The sequence below is a fragment of the Melozone crissalis genome, unplaced genomic scaffold, assembly GCF_028551555.1.
Source record: "Melozone crissalis strain CALT ecotype California unplaced genomic scaffold, PUWL_Pcris_2 ptg000073l_1, whole genome shotgun sequence".
Lineage (NCBI taxonomy): Eukaryota > Metazoa > Chordata > Aves > Passeriformes > Passerellidae > Melozone > Melozone crissalis.
In genome coordinates, this window is record NW_026535850.1 from 9,007,772 (window position 1) to 9,029,305 (window position 21,534).

Sequence of the window (21,534 nt, forward strand, 5' to 3'; positions counted from 1 at the left end):
GAAGCCGCAGGGCGGGCGCCGGGCGAGCAGCGGCCGCTCCCCGGGGTGCTGCTGGAGGCGGCCGGGCCGGGGGCTGCGCAGCTCCCGCCCGTCCGGCAGCGGCCGCTCCCTGTGCAGCAGGAGGAAGCCGCTGGGCGGGCGCCCGGCCGGCAGCGGCGGCCGCTCCCTGGGCAGCGGCGTGAAGCGAGCGCGCCCGTGCCGCCCGTCCGGCAGCGGCCGCGCCCCGGGGGGGTGCTGGGAGCAGCGGGGCGGGCGCCTGCGGCCATCCCGGCCCGCCGCCGACTGCTGCCTGTTGGCCGCGCTCCGCCGCTTGATGCGGAGCAGGAGGTCGGGGCGGTCGCGGCGAAAGCAGGGGTTGCTGTAGTGGAGCCAGGCCCCGGCATCGCCCGGCGCAGCCGAGCCGAGCCAGCCCGGCACCTTGCGGAAGCCGTAGCGGTAGAGCTGCCGCACGAAGCTGCGGAACTGCGTGGCCCTGAAGGTGTGCGGCACCGGGGCCGGCCCATGGCCACGGCCCCTGTGGGCGCGGCCCGAGCTGAGCAGCTCCCGCTCCAAGAGGGAGCGGTCGATGAGCAGCCCCTGGGCGCGGCTGTCCCAGCGCACGGAGCGGACGCGGGGGCTGTTCACCAGGCGCCAGAGCTTGGCGGGGAAGGTGCGGGCGCTGAGCCCGGCGGGCAGCGGCAGCTCCGCCATGGCGTCGATCGCCGACTGTGGCCACAACGCCCGCAGAGCAACGGCCGCGGCTGCGCCGGCGGCGCGCGGCCTGAGGGGGGCGCTGCGCTCGGGCCCGCGCGAGCCCAGCGCCCCCCGGCGCGGGCCGGACTTGGCGGGGACGCGCGCGGCAGAGCCGGAGCTGCTTGGCACAGCACAGCAGGTTATCCCCATGCTGCATGCCGTGCCTGGATCACCATCGGGGACAGAGAGGAGGGACATTGCTCTGTCTTGGCTGTGGAAAGGATGAAAAAGGGTGATTAGAAAACATTCATTTGGACTCCTTTTCAGCAGACTAGCTGGTTTTATGTCACTGTGTCTGCCTGTCTTTGGCAGTGTTGGCACATTTCTCGTGATTCGGAGTCAGCTACAGCAGCAGGAAGGGGCAGCAATTTTGTCAGCATTGATATCAAAGCCAAAGTGCTGCCCCATGGATGGATGTTGCTTTCTTCAAGAGATTTCTGGCCTTGAGTTGTAGTGAATTCATACTGGTGTCTTCCCAAACAGACTTGCCTTTTTCTTTCCTCAGGAATCACCTCTTCTTTTTCTTCCCCCTATCTGGGGAGAGCTCCAATGCAAATGCCTCCTGCAGCCAAGTTCTGCCACTGTAGACTGACAAAGGAGATCTTGCAGTGGGGAGAGACTCCCTAGAGCTGCTGTGGAGAGCTGAAGGGGGAAGCTTTGTCCCTTAGTCTTGAAGTCTTGTTGGGGAGCTGCTCGTGCTCTGGAGGACGTACACCAATGATGTTTATCCAAGCCTTGCAGGTTCATTCCTGAGCTTCCTGACACGCCACAGAGACTTTGGGGTTGTCATATTGGCAAACAAATTACAGTCTGGGCGCTTCTTGAAATGCTTCAGTTATTCTTTTTTTGCTTTTCTGCAGAAATGTTGTCATCATCTATTCCTTCAAGAGAATCTTTTCCTACTTTTTGGGGGATTCCTTTTGCTGCCCTCCCAGATCAGCCCAATTCCCAGGGCTCCTTCCCAAAGTGAGCTGCAGCCCATGCCCTCCACTCTCCAGCTGGAACAGAAGGAAGCACAGTTTGCTGTTGTGGGAGAGGAGCTTCTCTTTCCTGCCTGCTTTCCCTTTGGGACAGGTTGTTGTGTGCTCATTTGATAAAGGCAGGTTTAAACTCTGAAGCAGTTGTGTTTCAAACTGCTCCCTTCTCCAGCTCTTCTGTGGGTATCCTTGGACAGAAGGCCTCTTGGTGGGAGCTGCCAGTGGCAGGTTAAGGAAGGAGGTTGATATTTCAGGGCTGTGACTGCTGAAAGCAGCTGGTTTCTGGAGGTGTCCAGAGCTGGGAGTGGCTCATTTCTCACCTGCCTGCAGAAAAGGAAGTTGCAAAGTGGGAATTTCATTTGTGAAGGTAGGTCTCAGGGGTGTTTGTCAAGAGACAGGCTGGCAGAGAGGCAGGTCTCATGCTAAACTGGCTGTATGTTTGTTTTGGTGGTGGGGAGGGTCAGAGATGCAGACACAGACACCAGCTGAAGGAACAATGTAATTTACTGTAATGCAAAAGTGCAAACAAGAGTCAGGAAAGGATAAGCTAAGCAATGCACCTCAGCATTATTACAAAAGGGTGCCTCTGGTGATTAAGGAAGATCCATCACCAGGTAGCCCAATGGTTTCCCCTTCATTCAGAGCTGCACATCACCTGGGGGAAGCTGTCCCAGCCCAGCCCTGCAGAGCCACGGCCGGGAACTGGGAAATCCTGCGGTGCCTCCACCTTTGGCGGCCACGAGGCTCCCGAGAGCGCTGTGAGAGTAGCTCGGCTCCGACAGTGCTGGACGAGCAATGTGCCAGAGCTTCTGCTGGGGGCACAGCTGGTGTCATTCTCCTCTTGGTTTTCTCCCCGAGCCTGCCCAGGGCTCAAGGAGGAACCAAGGCCAGGTGTGGCCTTGTCCATTTTCCTCATGCAGAAAGGTGACGATGTGTTTCACCAGTGAATGGATGCAACAATCCTTTAGATAATAACACTTGGTTAAGGAGCAGATACATAGAACATTGGGTTGGGAAGGTCACCTATAGGGCAGCTTTGGCTCAGGTCGTGTTGTTGAGGCTTCAGTCAGGGTCTGTTGTTCAGGCCTTCGTCCTTCAGTATTTTGTGGTGCAAATCACACCTGTGCAGAGCTGCAAACAAACAAGTCTGTCCTTAGCACATTTGAGACAGGGAACAGGATTAGCCCTGCAAGGCCAGGCTGGGGCCAGGAGCAGAAGGCCAGCACCCTGCTTTTGCCCCCAGGCAGCCCTGCAGAGCAAGCAGCCCCTCCTGCCCAGGGGCTGAGGTGCCCGAAGCTGCCTCCCCGCTGTGCAGCTCTGCAGAGCCCGCGGGGCGCAGGGTCCTGGGCAGCCAGGGCAGCCCGGCTGCCTTGGAGCACAAGGAGTGGCCCAGAGAGAAGCTGCTGCCCTTTGCTTTGGAACTGCTCCTCAGAGTCTTGTCATTAATCCACAGTGTCTGATGTGTTTTCCTTTCCTCTCCCAAATTTAACACAGCTTTTTGAGAAAATTGACTGATGTAGCTGCTGCTGGTGGTGGTGCTTTTGTCTGCAGGTGAGGGCAGGTGATTTGGACCAAGGACAGAGTCCATTATTAACACCCCAGCTTTGCCAAGTCAAGAAAACCATTCAGAATTGGGCTACCACTACTGAGCAGTATTCTTAGGTTTTGGAAAGCTACCACCTTAAGAAACCCGACAGATTTTCCTCCAGGAGGACACCAGCAGTAGCATGATGCCAATGTTTTCCACCCCTTTTCTGTGTCTTTTAAGAGTTCTGCAGTGCCCAGCAGGAATGAAGCGACATGTGATAATGGGATTTGAGAGCTCTCTGTTGTTCGTTGCCACATGAGTGTTCATGACAAGCTGGACACCCCACTTGTGGCTCTGTTGAGTTAAATTCATCCCAATTCTGTGCAAACAGCAGCCCTGAGGTGCTGAGAAGAGCAAGCACAGTGGGTGGGTGTGCATGCACGCACCCGGGAGCTGACTGCTCTGTGGGCAGATGGTTTTGCACTGTTGTAAATCTTCACTATCCCAAGCTGAAAGACTATTTCAAATATACATCTTAAATGAAAATATATATCAAAAAATAAAACTGTCCAAAAATACATGTGCATTAAATTTCATGCATATTATATATTATATATTTTGATTAATATAATAATAACATAACATAATATAATATAACATAATATAATATATACATGAGATCATTTTTGAAGCCATTGCTTGTGGGGGATATTAGATGATCTCCTAGTGTTTGTACATTTTTGCTTTCTGCTACTGCTGATCCTAGCAGCAACTCCCTGTCAGTTCTTCCAGGTCACTTCACACAAAGGGATTCCATCATTTCAGTGCCTGTGAGAGCTTGGCACTGAAATGCCAAGTTGATTCCCGGCTCTCCAGCCTCCTTCTGGATTTTGGGGCATCTCAGCACTTGTGTCCACGGCCCTTCCTTCATCCCCAGCCTGCAGCAGTCACAGTCGCTGCTGCCTCCCCCTTGCTGCAGTTCATTTGCCAAAGTGCTGCCAAAGGCAGCAGAGCTGGCTCAGGATCCCTGCTGGCTTCTGCTCTCTGGGATGAGCTTCAGGGGGACACTTGGAGCACATTCCTAAAGAGCTGCCCGTGGGATGAGGGATTTGTCCTCCTGGGTGGCTCCTGCTTGGATTCTGTGCTCATGGAGCCCCGGAGTTTTCTCAGCAGCCTCTGCAGCGAGTTCTGAGCCAACGTGGGGCTCTGCTGCCAGCCCAAATCTGCGCTTCCCCTGCCCAGCCTGAGTGCAGGTGGGGCATGTGCTGGGCATGGCCGGAGATTTGCATGGCCAGAATCCTCCAGCATTTACACCTGCCCATGGCTTTGGATAGCACAAATCTACGCTTACTGCAGTTGAAACATTGCATTTATTGCAGATAGTTACACCCGCACTACTAATGTACAAATACACAAACATAACTTATGTTTAAAAATGAAATTTATTATAAATTACAACACCTGTGTTACCAATATAGAAACACAGAAATATCAATTTATGATTAAAATCTAATTTTTTCTGAGAATTGTGCTATGTAAATATATACAAATATCAACTTCAGTGAAAAAAAAATTACTTTATTGCAACCCTCTGCAACAACTCACTGTACACAAATATTGAAGTTACTGAACTGAAGTTTAACAATTAAATTTATTACATATTACTACAACAATACAGCCCATATACAAATACAGAAACATCAATATCCCTTTCCAAAGAATCTCAGATCCAGAACTAAATAAATAGAATTTTAGAACTATACAACTCCATACATAATAAATAGAAGTAAATACATATATAGGCATAACAATACAGAGATGTAAACATGCATTACATATTTCATGACATATAACATGACAATATAATACAAATATAACAAACCTATCTATAAATACACAAATATCAATGGACCAATAAAAAAATCCATACAACCCCAGCAATAGAAATGCACAGCTACAGAGCTGTACAAGTATGTAAACAGATGAATATACACGCATCAATATAACAATATACACACATACTATCCCTATACAAATATCAGCCCATGTATGTAAATATCCCTATACTTGTAACTATCCAAATCTAACTACACATCCATAAACAGCGCTAGATCAGGAGGGATTGCAGCCGCCGATGTTCCCAGGCCCTCGCTCGGTCTCCTCCTCCCGAGCAGAGCAGCTCTCCTGGACAGGGACAGCAGATGGGACATCTGGCAAGCAAAGGGAACACTGAGTGAGTGTGGGGACGTTTCCCTTGGCAGCAGCTGCGCTTCCATCAGGGAAGAGGAAATGTCAGAGCCTCCCCAGGGGGGTCAGAAGGAAAAGCAGCCGAGCGGGCCAGGCTGTGGTGAGCTGTTCACTTCTTTCTGGCATCCCAGTTGCTCTGAGGGAACTCCCTCATGTCACATTATTGAACCACCTCTGCACTTATCAAGACTGTGGCCCCCAAATCAATCAGCATTTATGTCTCCAGCTGCTTGCACCAATGACAGGGAATGACCTCTAACAGTGCTGGGGCACAAAGTTACTTTGCACAGGTCATCTGACAGGGCCTTGTTCTTTCTGTGCTTCCTGTGTTTCTCCTTACCTTCCACTTGGAACTTTTACAGCATTTCTTTTTCTTTCCCCTTGATCAGTGCTGAAGTGCGTGTTTCTCTTCCAAGTTTCAGTTTGTTCAGTGATTCGCTCAAGCCTTTTCTCAGAAGCTTTTATCAGGGAATTGAGTGTTAATTTCAGCAATTTTGGTGATTTTCTGTGAGATTTATGCAAGAGTCCTGTTCACTGGGCACCATTTAGGAAGGTACAAAAGAGAAAAAGGATGTTCTGTATGTCAGTTCACTAGTGGAATATTCATGCATAGAGAGAGTGATTAGCTGAATTTTACATCTACTCCTAACCTGAAAGTGCAACAGGTAATTTGGGGAGAAATTAAAGCCCGATTTCTCCTTCTACCAGCCTGTATTTAAATGTAAAGTAAATAGAGCAGGGTGAGAATGTCAGTGTTCAGTTCCTGAAGTGCCTTATTAAGGTGTTCTTAAAGTAAGGGAGACAAAATCTGGGTGGGCATTCCTAATTTCCAGACACTCATTGTCAATTTCATTGACTCTGAAAACAGCAGAGATGTGCACATCATACCTGATCAATCCATTTGGGGATGGTTTAGGTTCAGATTCTCTGAGGCTTTAGATTTTTAGATCTCTAGACAATGCTTCCAGGAATCTAAATAGCTTTCAGAAATTAAACTTTTCTCCTTTTTTCCTCAGTCTTTGCACTCATGTGCACCAGAGACCTTCAGTGAATGGATTCCACTCTAATCCATCTCCAAGCTGAATCTCCCAGCTGTGTTCACACTGGTGGTTTGTGTGTCTCTTCTGCACAGTGCAATTTTAAAATCTTCGTTCCTTATTATCTCTGCCCTTCCTTTTCTGTTTTAGCTTGCAAATGCATGCAGATGTATCAGAAATGATACACCTAATTTCTGACGCATCAGTTCCTGTCTAGCAATTTCATTTTATCCTGTTCTGATGTCATGCTAGCCTTCTATGTTTTATTCTAAGTGGACTCCTGTTTTCTTGCATGTGGAAGTTTTACAATGCAATGCTCTCATTCACCTGCTTTCATGAAATCCTTCATTAACATTAGCACAAGTAACTGTGTGATTCCCTTCTGCTTTGTAGAAGATTTGGGAAACTCAAGACCTGCTCAGCTACAGAAAAACATACATGGTGCTTGGTAATTCCCCTAAGAGCTTAAGCTAATGGTAAACAACTGCAGCTTATTCATTTCACAGAAATTGGGAGAAAAGACCTTGCAAATATTGAGGAATGTAGTGCAATATTGATGGGCATCCCTCAGTTATCCAGACAGACTGATGTCACTGGCAAAATTCCCTCTTTTCCAAAGGTTTTCATTCGCTTTGGCTGTGCTTCGTATGGCTGCAGGTCACATTTCCCTTGGTTTAAGGAAGTATCTTGGCAGTTACTCTTGGGGATATATCTTTCTAATTCTGCACTTGGAGGAATTACTCAGTTCTGCAGTCCTTATTGCATGCTCTGTTCTAAAAGACTTTTATACTGTTTTCCCTCTCTCTGTGTTTTCACACTTGTTCAACAAGGTTTTCTTTCTAAGAATATTAATCACAATATCCCAAAGGATTAAAAAATGCTTAGGTGTTTTTCCCTAAGTATTTACTGAAGAAAAATAATCATAATAAAAAAAAAAACTGTATGCAGGCGGGATGTAAAATACAAACAGAAATAAACTTGAGAGTTCTCCCAAAAAACTTAAGAAAAAACCCCATGTATTCTATAAAACCCAGAGTATTCATCTACAGTATACAAAAATGGGCATGTTCTAGAAGAGAAAATCTGTGCAACAGTTCCGCACAGAATTCTATGCTTTCAAGCTTTTTGCCCTTCAGGGGCAGTGCCATTCTCTGAACTGTAATGCTCTGAGCATGTTCTGCTCACCATGGCAGCTTTCTGCTCTGCCCTGGTACAGATCATCCTCCCAGCAAAGGGGGAGTGCAGCCACCACAACTCGCAGCACCTTCCCACACAGCAAGAACCTGAAGGAGACAGATGGCTTTCACCAGCTGCTGCGGGTTCTAATAGTTTGCCACCTCTCAGCTGCCGAAAGCCTGAATTTCTGTGTTGCAGTGTGTTAGTTTATTGAGTCAAATGCTCTGTTATATAGTGGTATGTTCAAGTGTTCCCCGAGTTATTACAGTTAGCTTCTCCCCTATGTTATGCCCTCCTACCCAAGTGTCCCCCGAGGAATCCCCTCCCTCCTCACCAGATTTTTCCCTGTCTGTCAAGACAACCCGGCCCCTTTGCCCCACCCATCAGCCCAAACCCTACCCTTTGTTCCAGAAAATTCCCTGTCCCTCGCCCTTAGATCCAATCCCTATGCCAACGCTCTCTCCTCCCCTTGTTCTGATTTGTTGTAGCCCTCAAAACCAAACCCCAAGAGTCGCTTATTGGTTACTGTATGGTGTCCACTCCCTGTTTTGAAAGATTTTAAAAATCCGGTCACAGGGATGGTGGGGGTTTTTGCAACATCTGTTCCTTTGGGAATTCTCAGCTGTGAACCTTCCCCCTATTTCTCCTGATGAAATTGCTGCCCTTTACACTGCCGAAGAGCCTCCTTTGCTTCCTTCACTCGGTCCTCCAGGGATCTCTACTGCTGGCATTTGGCCTAGAGGTTCTGGCTCAGGCAAAACCCTATCCTAGCCAGTTCCCCACTCTTGCCATTGTCCCTGGAGCATCACAGAGCTAGCCAGGGCTGCAAAGGGCATTGACAGTGACCCATGGCCTGGCATGTCACAGCCCCCAGAGCCACACCTGCCAGGCCACAAGCCCCAGCCCTGGTGCCCACTGCCAGCCTCAGGGGCTCCTGGGCATCCTCACCCTGAGTGCAAAGGCAGCCTCAGGAGCCCCCCAGGGTGCTCTGGATCCAGGCTGCAGACACCCTAAAGCCAGCACTGAAAGGGACATGGATGGGGACTGCAGCTGGATCTTCCAGTGCTCACTGCTCCTGACTACTCTCTAAGTGAACCCAAACCTCATTGGCAGCACCTTGAGCACATTGACCCTGCTCGCCCATCCTGGAACGTGGTGTTCCCACATCCTGCACCAGCCCTTTGCAGAGAGTGACCAGCTCCCAGCTGCTCTGCTACCCTGGCCTTACTTTCTGTTTGCCAGCAATGAACTTAACGGATACACTCCTGAGAAACCTAGCACAACATTTGCTTCTCAGGAGTTCTTTGGCAAAAAGACTCCACCAGTCCCTTGTTTTGCACAGAGAAGGAGATCCTGACAAAGCATGAGGCAGAGGCAGGGCTCTGGCATACGAATTCCTGAGCCGCAGGATTCCACCCATTGTTGTTCCTAGGTGCTTTGCTGATATTTTAGAGCCAGTTCTGGACAAGGGCTGCTGCTGACAGGGTAGGAAAATTTGGAGAAAAAAAGGTGCAGGAGACAACAAAAAAAAACAAGGGGGGAAACCCTTAGAAATACAGAGCTCAAGAGATGTCCTTGGAGATGGGTCAATAGAAAATGCCAGCAGCAGTGAGCAGAGCCTGAGGTTGCTCACTGCTACCCCAGGGGCTCCTCAGTCCCCTGCTGGTTTGTGTCTGATGCAGCCCTGCCTGGAAAGGGCTCCAGGCTCTGGTGTTCCCAGCTTGCTCCAGGCTACATTCTTAGCAGCACTGACAGAAGGGGTGAAACAAAGAGCCATTTTCTGTGCTGCCTGCAAACTCTTCTCCTTCAGTGCCACTGCCAGAGATCATCCCTCTGTCAGCTTGGCACTGTGCCTGCTGCATCCTTGTCCCTGTCCCTTGCATCAGCTCCTGCACATCATCAGCACTCGCTGTCCCACATCATGAACAGAGAGAGCTGTGTCAGAAGAGCAAGGAGTGCATTTTCTTGGCTGTGAGATGCAAAGCTGTGTTTCGTGTCAGGCACAAACAGGCGATGTGTGTATTTGTGAATGCAAAATGTGTGGACCCCAACAATGGGAGAGCTGTGAATTCTAATTATAACTGAGGAAAATAAAGCATGGAAAAAGACTTTTGAACCTATCTTTTGTTTGCAAATTAACCCTAGTTGATTTAGGAGCATTTGAATTAAAGTGTTATAGATGTTGCTTTTTGCTTGCATTTAATCCATAAAGAGTTCTGCAATAATAACCTTTTGAAGTATAATTTTAAAATATTACTTGTATCCTTGAAACTGTAGCTTTGGAATATATATAAAGGAAATATGCCTATCTCACACCTTATTGAAGCAGAGAAAAACAGTTTGAGAAAAAAAGATGAACATCACCTCAAGGATTTATGGTTTCGACCAAAGGGAAGCTGGACATCACTGTTATGAGATTTGGAGTCTCTGCAATTAAAAGGTGGACACACATCTGGGGAGCTGGACCCCACCAGATGAGATTCATCTTTCTTCTTTTGGAAACTGGACCGTCACCATCTGGGAATTCTCCTTTGAGATACATCCTGAGAAATTAAAATCACAGTAGTGTATAGAATTGTGATGTAATAATTTCGAACAAAAATTGCTGATGAGTAAAAGATTGGAAATAGAAACTGCTGAAAAAAACTGATGAGTACCCCTATAAATACCTGTAATCCTCAATTATCAGTGTGCAGTTGGAGGGAAAACTTCCCCCACTGTACCCAGCGCTGTATTGCTCATACTTTGCCATATCAAATAATAAATTGATTGCTGCTTGAATATTGGCCTAGTCAAGCTTCTGATTCATAACACTGTTAGCTGTGCTCTTCTATGGGCTGGCCATGGCACTTGGTAATTAATACGCTGTCATGCTGTGAACTGAATTCACACCTTACAGGGCTGTGTTTACTGGGCCTGGTGGATCAGTGCCCACTTCCTTCCTCTGCTCCTCCTCACTCCAGGACTGTAAGAGACCAGCATGGGGTCAAAGACCCTGCAGTATCATTACCCTCTGGTAATGCTCAGAGGTCCTCTAAGGGCTGTGTAATGCACAGCATCTGGGTGCGGGGCATGTGCTAAGGAGAAAGAAAGAGTCTGTGAGAAAGCTGAGCTGCTCTTACATGGGACTGCAAAAATGACAGGGACTTTTTGGCATATAAAGCTTTCCTTCCAGGTCAGGGACCAGGGAAGGCCTAATCAGCTGTGGCCCTACAGGGCAAGTCTGTGCTAACTCCCAGCACCAAGTGCAGGGGTGTGGGGCAGGGCTCCTACAACAACAGCACAGCTCTGTGTGAGAGCCCAGCCTTGCATCTGGGTTCCTGCCTGCTTCCCCTTTAGAGACAGCTGTGGCCTGAGGATTTGTGTCTGAGGGAGAGCTCCATCCTTGGACCTCCTGATCTTTCCCAAGTGGCCAAATGGGGATGCACCAGCAGCACTGCTGGGAAGGTGCTGGCTCAGTGGCTGTTTTTGAGACTGTGCCCCCCATATCAGCTTTATGTGTGTGTGGGGGGGGTGCTCTGGTGGATGTGGTTACACACTCACTGGCCTTGGCAGAGCACAAGTCGGAACCTTGGAAGGTTCCAGCTGCTGTAAGGCTCAGGAGGCAGAGCTGGTGCTAGGCACAGCGTGGTACTGTGCTGAGGGAAAGGTGAAAACAGTTAATAATCCACCCTCAGCTAATCACTGAGGGCTGATGGGAGGCACAGGCTTGGTGGAGCTGCTTTGTACAGGCCAAGGTGCTTATCAGCTGTGCGGTGTCCCCAGCAGCCCCTGGCAATGCTGGTGCAGCTGAAGGACAGGCGTGATGGGTCTGGTGCAGCCCCACAACCTCAGACACTGCGGCTCCATCGTGCAAAGCAGCATGGCTCAGCTGGTTGTTGGTCAGGTAAGGGCTCAAATATATTTTCTGCAACTTGCTCCAGCACAGTTCAGCCTGGAAAAAAGGCATTTTTCCAAGTGTAGGGGAGTCAAGGCCCAATAAATGTCAGCTGAGCCCTGGTGCTGGCTCCCCTGCATGAAGCCTCAGTGAGGCACTAGGGCCTCCTGTCAGCAGGAGGGGAAGGGAGATCAGAGTTGTTGGAAGAATACGTGACTGAAGGCTGAGCACAGGGTTGGTGGTGCTTTGCGTGGCTCTTGCATGACATCCAGGCTGGCTGTGGCAGTGTAAGCTAACCTTTTGTTTTGCATCAGGCTTTATGCCAGAGCCAGCCCCTTTCCAGCCTTTGGGGTGATTACAGCTGTTGCTCTATATTTCTCTCCCTTCTTTTTTTTCCAACAGCTATTCTACCCCAGCACCATAGGCAGGCAGTGATGGCTGCCTGTAGCTAACAAGACAAACTGAGATCTGCCTGCAGAGCCATGGTAAGGTGTCTCTGGGCTTGTGAGACAGGCCAGGACAACACAAACTGAGGCCACAGCCATGCTGTGCTTTCAGTTGAGCCTGTGGTGGAGCTGCTATGCTTGTAGTCAGCATCCCGATGGGGCAGGTGACATATCTGTCTTAGCTGGGACAGAAACAGAAGTACAGCCCTTGCACAGCATCCTTCTGCAAGGCTGTGCTAAGCTCAGGGGCCTGTAAACTGGCCCTTAAGACCTAGGTCTCCACTCCTTGCCCAGATCCCCAGCCTCAGGGAGAAGGACTTGGGTTTAGGAGCCACGGCTTTTTCTTCCATCAGACTCCATTAAGAAAAAGTCAAGTTAAGCAGTTCATTGACATTTAAAATACTGTACAGTGTGTAAAACCAAATATCCCCCTCCCCACAACAATCCCGTGCTCTCAGCGGATGCTCTGGTGAAGAATCCCACTTTTGGCACTGTTTGCCTTCTCTTTTCTCCTTCTTCTTTATGGGATCCATCTCAAAACAGCTCCAGACCTGCACTGTTTCATTAGCAGCTGCTGAGGACACTGTTGTACCATCAGGACTCATGGTCAGGTTCAAGATTCTATCAGTATGACCTGAGGAGGAGAAGGAATGTGCAATCCGGGCTGAGCTGATCAGCACATGCACATTTACTCCTGTATGCTCCCATGAGCCCTGCCAGCTTGCATAGCTGTCCCCCCAGTGGCTGTGGCAGTGTGATTTCAGACCCCAAGCACACACTTGGATCAGTGGTATCTCTTCCACAGCCCCCTGGGCATGCTTTACTCCTAGCAGCATGGCCCCGGATACTGTCCTGTATCAGTGATGCTGCAGGCTCAAACCAAGGAGTGCAGCTGTCTTCAACCTCTAACAGCACCCCCCCCCCCAGGCCCTGTCCACCTACCTGGCAGCTCTGCAACCTTGTTCATTCTTGGATACTTCCATATAACCCGCTGATTCTGTGCAAAGCCATGGCCTGAAATGAGCTCCTTGTAGGTTGTGGACCATAGGATAGAAGTCACCTGCAAAGAGGCAGTAACACAGGTGAGACAAGGTGCATGTGCTGATGCTCACCACTCGGAGGCAAGCATGGTCCCCCTCCTTCCCCGTGCCTCTGGGCCTGAGGAGCCAGCAGCTCTGTGTAGGTGTGCTGCCAGAAGGTGTTTGTCTCCAAGCTGATGTTCATCTCTCACCTGGGAACGGGTATCAACAGCACTGAGGCAGGCGCCAGAACACACGTTCCAGATGCGGATATGTCTGTCATTAGTGCCACCTCCAGTGGCTAGAACATTCATCTGCCATGGGCACCACGCCAGGCCTGAGAGAGGAGAGTTCATTTTAAAACATACAAGAGGCAACCTGCACCCAGCCAGTGCTGCATGCCTGCCTTGCACACACATACCTGTCCGTGGCAGCTCTGTGCTCACCTTGACAGCACCCTGGTGCTGAGTGAAGGTCTGTAGAGGAGCAAAGTCTCCATCCCCACATTGGGTGCATGGCCAGACGTTCGCCAGACTGTCAATGCCACCACTGGCCAGGTAGCGGCCATCCAGAGACCATTTGAGTCTGCACACCTCGTGTGTGTGGCCAGCAAGGGTGGCCACGTGATGCTCAGCCACTCGGACATCGTGGTGATGGATGTGCCCAGTCTGTGCATCACTGCAGAGAGAAGAGAAGGCTTGCAGGGTCAGGCTGCACATTTTCACTCAAATCCATTTTTGTTGTTGCAAGACTGCTATAGCTGCCACTGGGTTTCAACCAGTGTTACCAGCAACACAGGTCTGTTGGTGTGAGTGAAACACCCACACAAGCTCTTTACAACTTCAGCGCAAATTGCAATACAGGAAAGACGCCTTCTCCTCACAGCCCCAACAGATAAGGCTGAGTAAGAATCCCAAGCCAGGACAAATTTCTCTCTGCCATCCCTAACCCATGCCACACGTAGATTGAGGGATAGGAGTTTGCAACAACTGGAAACTGCCCTTGACCCACTGCTTTACCTGGAGAGGATGTAGCTGTTCCAGCTGAGGGTTCCCACACAGCCACAATGGCTGGTCATGGTTCGGAGACGTTTCTGCTGCTCAATGTCCCATAGCTTATAGGGGCCTTAGTAAATATATGTATTGCAGTAAAAGATCTCTGTATTGTATAAGTGACCCTGCCCTGATTCTAGTTATTGTAAATGGGCTGCAGCTGCAATGTCCTTGATTGGGCAGCAGCTGTAGCTCGTGGAGGTAGCTGGGATAAAAGGGGGTGGGGCATTCAGGAAGAGCTGGAGAGGAGCCCTGACTGAGAAGCAACAGCGCCAGTGCTGTGAAGAGCTGCTGTGAGAAAACCACCCAGAAGGTATGAGACCCTAGAAATATGATATACAACAATATAAATGCAACAATAGCTGGAGAGGCAAAGCAAAAAGTTCTTCAGAAGAAACCCAATCCTCTTTCTATGCCCTAGGAACCTCACTGCACAGGCTCTGGCATTCAGCTTTTTGAGTAAGGGAACAGAGAAATTGTGTATCTCATGACTATAGCACAGAAGGTAATGCTGCTTATCAGAAAACCCCCAAACCAAACCCTGCCTTGCACACTGGGCAGTTCCACCCCACACCAGGGAAGACAAGTCAGGTGCATGGCATCCTTCCCCTGCCAGCCAAGGTTTTGTCCCCAGGCCCCACAGTTCTGTCAATCCCTAGAAAACACCTCTAGTTTTAGTCCTGCATTCACCTGAACCTCAGCACTACTTGTGCCAACAGCAAGGTAGTCTCCATCTTTAATCAATGACGCAGAGGAAATGTAAACATCTGGATGCTCCATCTGCAGCAGGGGGATAATCTCCCTAGTAGCGTGATTCCACAGATAAACAGTGTCGTCCAGAGCCACTGCCAGGAAGTTCTGGGAGCTCCAGTCTACGAGATTCAGATCTACAATTTGAAAGAGCAATGCAGGTCACACCATGCTTGGCTAGAGAGCCCTGCCCTTCACCTGTGCTGATGCAGCAGGTGTGGGTGCACATGTGCACACACACACGTACAGGTGAGGGGCAGCCTTCTGAGTGTCACTGTGCCCAGCTGCTGGGGCCAGGTACCCTGCTCCAAGGCACCTACACAGTGCCCTAGACCACTGTCCCTGTAAGGCCACACAGGGACACTCCAGAAGTGGTCTGTGCTAGCCTGGGTACACAAAATGATACAGACAGCCCAGTTACACTGTCCTAGGAACAGCAATCCAGTGCAGAATGTTCTGGATGCCCAGCACTCAACCCTGCAGCCTACTTACAGTAGTCGTTGAACATCTCTGGTGCATCCAAGACCCGTTCTGGCTTTGAGGGAATATATCTGCTATTCTTCCTGCTGAATCCAGGTGCCATTTTCTGACTGTAGAGCACTTTCAGGTTATTCTGATAGTCTGTGTGCAGGGGAACAGGTTTGTTAACCTGAGTTCATTTCCTCCCAGCTGAGTGCTGCTCACCCAACTAGGAATCCCTTGGAGTGAAAATAAAGTCCTAAGAGAAACGCTCACAAGCCTGCAGTGCACTAAAATCACTGGGTGCTTCCCCATGACCAGGTGACACAGCAGGAGGCCCAGGGACCAGATCGTGGCTGCCTCGCCGTGGTGGCGTTGGTGCTGGATCCACTCTGGTGGGCTGTAGGACAGGGTTCCTGTGGAACACAGACAGAGATCAGCAGAGGGATGCTGCTGCTCCCAGAGCCTGGCCCCAGCATCCCTGGGCATGTGGGGGCTGCCCCAGAGGCACACGGGGTGAGCGCTGCCCTCTCGCCAGCACCTGGGACTTGTGCACAAACTCGGGGCTGGAAAAGAAGCCACTGGTCCTGGAAGAGGGCAGAAGAGACCCTAGGAAGGCCCAACCATGACACACAGAGGAAAAACCCACCCAGTAGTGGAGAAAACCCACTCTCCTCCCCACCTGCTTGGCCCCCTAAAATGTTAATAAGCCAAGGCAAACAAGGAGAGCGGAGCAGTCCAGCCCTTCCTCGCCTGCACACCAAACCATCTGGGGCATGGGGTCAGACTCCCATCTCTGCTACCCCCATGGGGGTTTGTGTCGGGCTGGCTGCCCCAGCTCCAGCCCCAGCCCAGGCCACAGTGGGTGCTGAAGGCTGTCAGCAGGGCTGGGAGCTGGCCGCCCTCACACCCCACCCAGAACAACTCGGCTCCAGCATCAATCCCGTCCCGGCTGCAATAGGGGGAAGCCCCAGTGCTGCACCCAGGCTGGGCCACGAGATGCCCAGGAGCATCCCCTGCGAGGGCTCACCTGCAAACTGGGTGTAGGCTGTGTCTTGGAGGAAGGCACCACAGCCAAAGTCAATCAGTTTCAGCTGCCCACTGGCCAGGTCGAGCAGAATGTTCTCGGGCTTGATGTCCCGGTGCAGGACCCCGCAGCTGGTGCAGTGCCGCACGGCCTCCAGCACCTGGCGGAACAGCCCCCGCGCCTCCTCCTCTGGCAGGAACCCCCGCTCCGCCAGGAAACCCGAGAGTTCCTGGCACCGCTCCGGACGCTCCAGCACCAGCAGGAAGCTGTCGGGGAGCTCAAGCCACTCCAGGAGCTGAATGACACCGCCACAGCCACGGGACACCTTGGCCAGCAGCACGATCTCCAGCGGGGCGCTGGTGCCGTCAGGCTGCGTGAGGAGCGCGGTGCCGTCAGTGGGGCTGAGGCCGTGCCGGGGCTCTGGGAGCCCTCAGCCAGCCCGGGATGCTCTGCACACCCCGCTCAGCCCACGCCCGCTCTCCCCGCAGGGCTCCCGGCGGCTCCCACCCTGCCGGGCCCCGGCTCCTCGCTGCCCGGCACGGCCCGGCTGTTGCTGCTGGCCCCTCTTGAAATAAACAAGGCCAGGAGACTTCTTCTCCTTCTTAATACCCTCATTAAAAGTGATCAGCTCAGGATTGGGCAGCTCGGCGGGGCTGCAGTCTCCCGTTCTCTCTCCCAGGGCGACCCACAAGAGGAGGATATGCGCTGCTTTGTCCACTAGGAGTAGAGCTGGGGATAAGGTCCTCGTGGGAGCGTTTAGGGCGTGATGATCCCTTCGTTGTTACTTTTCCCGGCCCCGTCCGCTCAGTCTCCGTGCCGGGGACGACTCCCATGGTCAGGGCAAGAGGGACTCCGAAGGTGTTCCACATCTCTGCAGGCTCAGCATTCGGCTCCCCACGTCCAGACATCACTCCAATCTCTCAACTCTTAGGTGGCTCGTTGTTTTTGGGGTTCTTCCTGCACGTTTGGAGTAGGGGTCCCACACAGCATGCTGGTCCTTAGAATTATTTTGCATATCCCTCCCCTCCAAAGTCTTTTCTCCTCACTGTTCGGGAGGTACTGCACCCTTTACTGCTGAGAGAAGAGCTATTAACTCGCGCAGCCAGGGCTTTTACCGATACAAAGACAACTATTAACCACAACAACCCGTAATTACCATAACACAGGCAGCAGCCCAGCAGTAGTGGTAACCTTTTTCTCACAGAAAAAAATCAACTGAATTTTTGTTCATAACACCTCTCACTCACCAGCTCGCCCCAGTGCCGGATGCGATCCCGCGGCACGCGTTTGATGGCCACCTGCGAGCGAGGGAGAGCAGCGGGCTGAGCTCGCCACCCGTCCCGCCGCGCCCCGACCTTCTCCTCCTCCTCCCTCCTCCTCCGCCCCCTCCTCCTGCGCCCGCCGCCGGCCCCGCCCTAACCGGGGCACCGTCCAAGAGCCGCGTGGCTGCGAAGACTCTGCCGAAGCCGCCGCGCCCCAGCAGCGATCCCAGCCGGTGCCGCTCCTGCAGGGCCTCCTGCGCCTCACCTGCGGGCGGGACGCGGCTGTCAGCGCTCGGCCCGGGGCCAGCAACGACCCCCGAGCGCCCCTCACCCGCCCCGGGCCCGGCATCCCCACCCGCCCCGGGCCCCGGCGGCTTGGGGCTGGAGGCCGCGCTGCCGAGCGGCAGAGCTCGGGCTGGGGAAGCCGCAGCGGAGGCGGCGGGAGCGGCCGCGCCGCCTGTGTCCTCCGCGGGCCCCGGGAGGAGCTGGGGCCGTAGTCGGGAGTGGACCCTGCGTCGGGTCTGGGGCCGGGCTCGGGCCAGGCGGAGCCGAAGGGCGGCGATGCCGCCCCCGCACCAGCCACTGACGCCCGCCCAGTAGCGCCACCGCCAGTACGGCCAGAGCCGAGCGGAGGCGAGACCGCGGCGGGACGGCCGGGGCCGGGCACGGGGCAGCCCCGCCCGGGGCCGGGGGCGGGCCGGGAGCATGGCCCGGCCCGGCAGGGGAGAGGGAGGCGGGGAGAGGAGAGGGACGCCGGGCAAGGGACCCCGAGAGAAGGGTGCCCGACAGCAGGAAAGGGAGAGAGAAGAGTGAGAGTGAGAGAGTGAGAATGAGAATGAGAATGAGAATGAGAATGAGAATGAGAATGAGAATGAGTGTGTGTGGCTTATGGTATTTTAGAGCACCTAAAAATCCCTAAGTCACTGATCTTAGAGGTGAGGTGCATCTGGAATTACTGGGATGAAACATAGAAAAGGGGAGCATAGAAATAAATAGAGGAAAACATCTTGGATTGTTTCTTTCATTTTCATTTCACTTCTGTAAAGCTGTTTCAGTTTTCCAGAAATATTCTCCTGTCTGCTCTTCCCAAAAATCTCTCATGGAGAATAAGGTCAAGCTTCTGTCACAAGATTTGCCACCAGGAAAAATTGTGCCACTGGTGCAATTTTCATTGTGACAGTTTGTGCTGGTTTAGGGCAAATTTTGGGAGGAAATCTCCAAAAGGAATCCATCTAGAAAGCAAGTTCAACCAGCCCCTACCCCTACTAGTTCAGGAAAAGACTTCCCTTGAGAAAAGTAAAAAAAAAAAAACAGTTTATTAAACAAGTAAAGTATTCACAAGCATATAAAATGAATAATATTAAATAAAACCTCTGACAGTGCTGAAGAGATGGCAAATTCAGAAAGTCCTTTTTGTGGGTTGTAGTTGATTCACTTGGTCTCTCCTGAGTCCCTCTGGTGCTGGAATGCAGCGTCCCAGAGCTCGGTGGGCCACAGGTGTGTGCTGATGGTGTTTTTCTGGGTTTTCAGTCCAGAGCAGGTCTAAACCAGGCGTGGCAGTGGCACAGCAGGCAGTCTGCTTCATTGTGAACCACTACAGAGCTACATCCCAATCTGGTTTAAGTAGCATGGTATTATTAAGAGCTCCTTTTCTGCATGAGATAGAAAAAGGAGATCCCAAATGATCTCAATGCAAGCATGCAGTAAAGAACTGGTCCTGCTATCCTAATGAAGCGTTTGCTTTGGCAATTACACACTTCCCATTCATCTTTTGATGCAGACACCTCAGGTTTTCCCCCACACCCCTGCAAGGCTGGCAGTCGCTGTTTCCCATTTCCTGTTCTTCCCTAGAGATGGTGCAGTGGCTGCTTTGAAACAAAAAGCCCTGAGATCTGGACAGCTTGAAGGAGCGTGAAATGCTGATTAAGTGCTCATGTTGGTAATACCCAGGTCTGTCCTTCCCAGGGCTTTGAAGCAGCAGCAGCAGGACCATGCATCATTCCTGTTGGTGGATGTTCATGTTTCTGGTGTGCAAGAGCAATGACTTTGAGGAGGGACAAAAATGCCCCTATTCAAACAGTGGCTGTGCAAGGAGATGTGAAGTTTTACTGCCTTTTCTAGGATATTGCAGAAAGATCTAAGAGAATATTGTGGCATGGAGCAGGTCCCTAATTTTGTCTTCAGAGGAATCCCCAAAGGGCACATTCGCTCTGCTGCTGATGGCAACCCCATAAGCTCATGGACCAGTTTTCCCTGCAACGTGCCACCCTGCCTGGGCTTTACTAGGCCGGGACTAGACCCAGAGCAAAGCAAATACAGGCAGCCAGGTGACATTGTGTAACATCAGAAGCTGGCAATCATGAGCACTTTGCTGTCAAAAGGTTACAGTTTGCACTGGGCCCAGAAGTGTTTTTCCCTAAGGCAAAGCAAATTGAAATGTGAAGTTCAAAAGCTTCAAATGACTATGAAAGGAAACTGCAGAATAATTTCTGGAAGGGCAGCACTGTCAATGATCATGCAGCCCACCAAGAGCTGGAGCTGAATCCAGAATTGCTTCTTCCAGCTGTGCAGGAATTCATTCCACTGGCAAGCACTGGTCCATGGGAACAAATGATCCCCTAGCTCTGGGCTGAATGGCACCCAGGCTGCAGTGCAGATTTGAGGAGACCTTGTCACTTGTTATTGGCCTCCCAGTGCACTCAGCCTTCTGCAAACAAGGTGCAAACAACACAGCTGCACTGCTGTCCTGGGTAAATATACATATAGGTGACTTTGCCAAAGCGGTGCATCTTTTCCCAGTGAAATACATGACCTCTTCTTACCTATGAAATTGTGATTGAAGACACCTGTGAGCCAGATCTGTGGGAGATTGCAAAGGAGCAAAGCTTTGGGATTTGGGCACACTTCTCTTGGTTTCTTTGCTCAGGCCTTTGGTGAGCAGAGAACACACCTAGGTAGAAAACCTTTGACTAGACAGGATCTTTTGGATCCATTGTCCCCCAAACAGGTCAATGTATGGCCCTGTTCCAATGACAAGTTGAAAACAGCAGCACAAATGACACAAAGAAACCATGGCCAAAGAGGAAGAGGAGAGGCCCAATGAGGAAAGGATGTGGTGAGACACTGGCACATTGAGTGAGCTGCACTCCCACAATCTCTAGCCTAGCAGGTCCTGGTCTCACATTCTCCTCTTGGTTTATTTAAATGTTATTTATTTTTTACTTTTTTTTCATCATCAAAATAAAATATATACAACTAAAAGTATGTCATCAAATTTTAAAGATACAATCAAAACACAGTAATTCAATCTACATCTAAAGATCAGAACATCTGTACAGCTGTAACTATTCAGCCTAACGCATCAATTCTATTATTCAAACACTCTTCACACAGGCAGCAGCTTCTTCCTGAGCTTGGAGGAAAGAGAGCTCTTCTGGACGGGAGGTGAGTACTTTGTGGGTGAGGGAACATCGGAAGTGTCCAGAGAAAACTTCTTGGTAAGATGGTAACCAGTCAGATCTGCAAAATGGAGACACAAAGTTTAACGGAGGCCACCATGCAAACCTAAAGCAGCTGAAGCTCCATATTTCATGGGACACATTTCCTGGAAATGTCTATACAGCTGCACAGGGAAACATGCTCCTGCTGGCAGACACTGAGGCAGGCCAGGGCAAACCCTGAGCCACTTGCCCCGAGCTGGCACAGGCACAGCCTGGCCTCTTGGCTGCCCTGGGACAGCAGGGAGCCCAGAGCCCTGTGCTCCCCAGGAATGGCTCAGCTGCACATGCACCCTCCTGCTCCTCTGCCTGCCCCACAGCTCAGCAGCCCTACAGCTCCAGGGGCACTGGCAGCAGCACAGCTCAGTGCAGGGGCACATGCAGGGCACAGCTGTTCCCTGGCAATGTGCACAGCCTCTCTGGGCTGCCACAAGACCCTTCCTCCCAG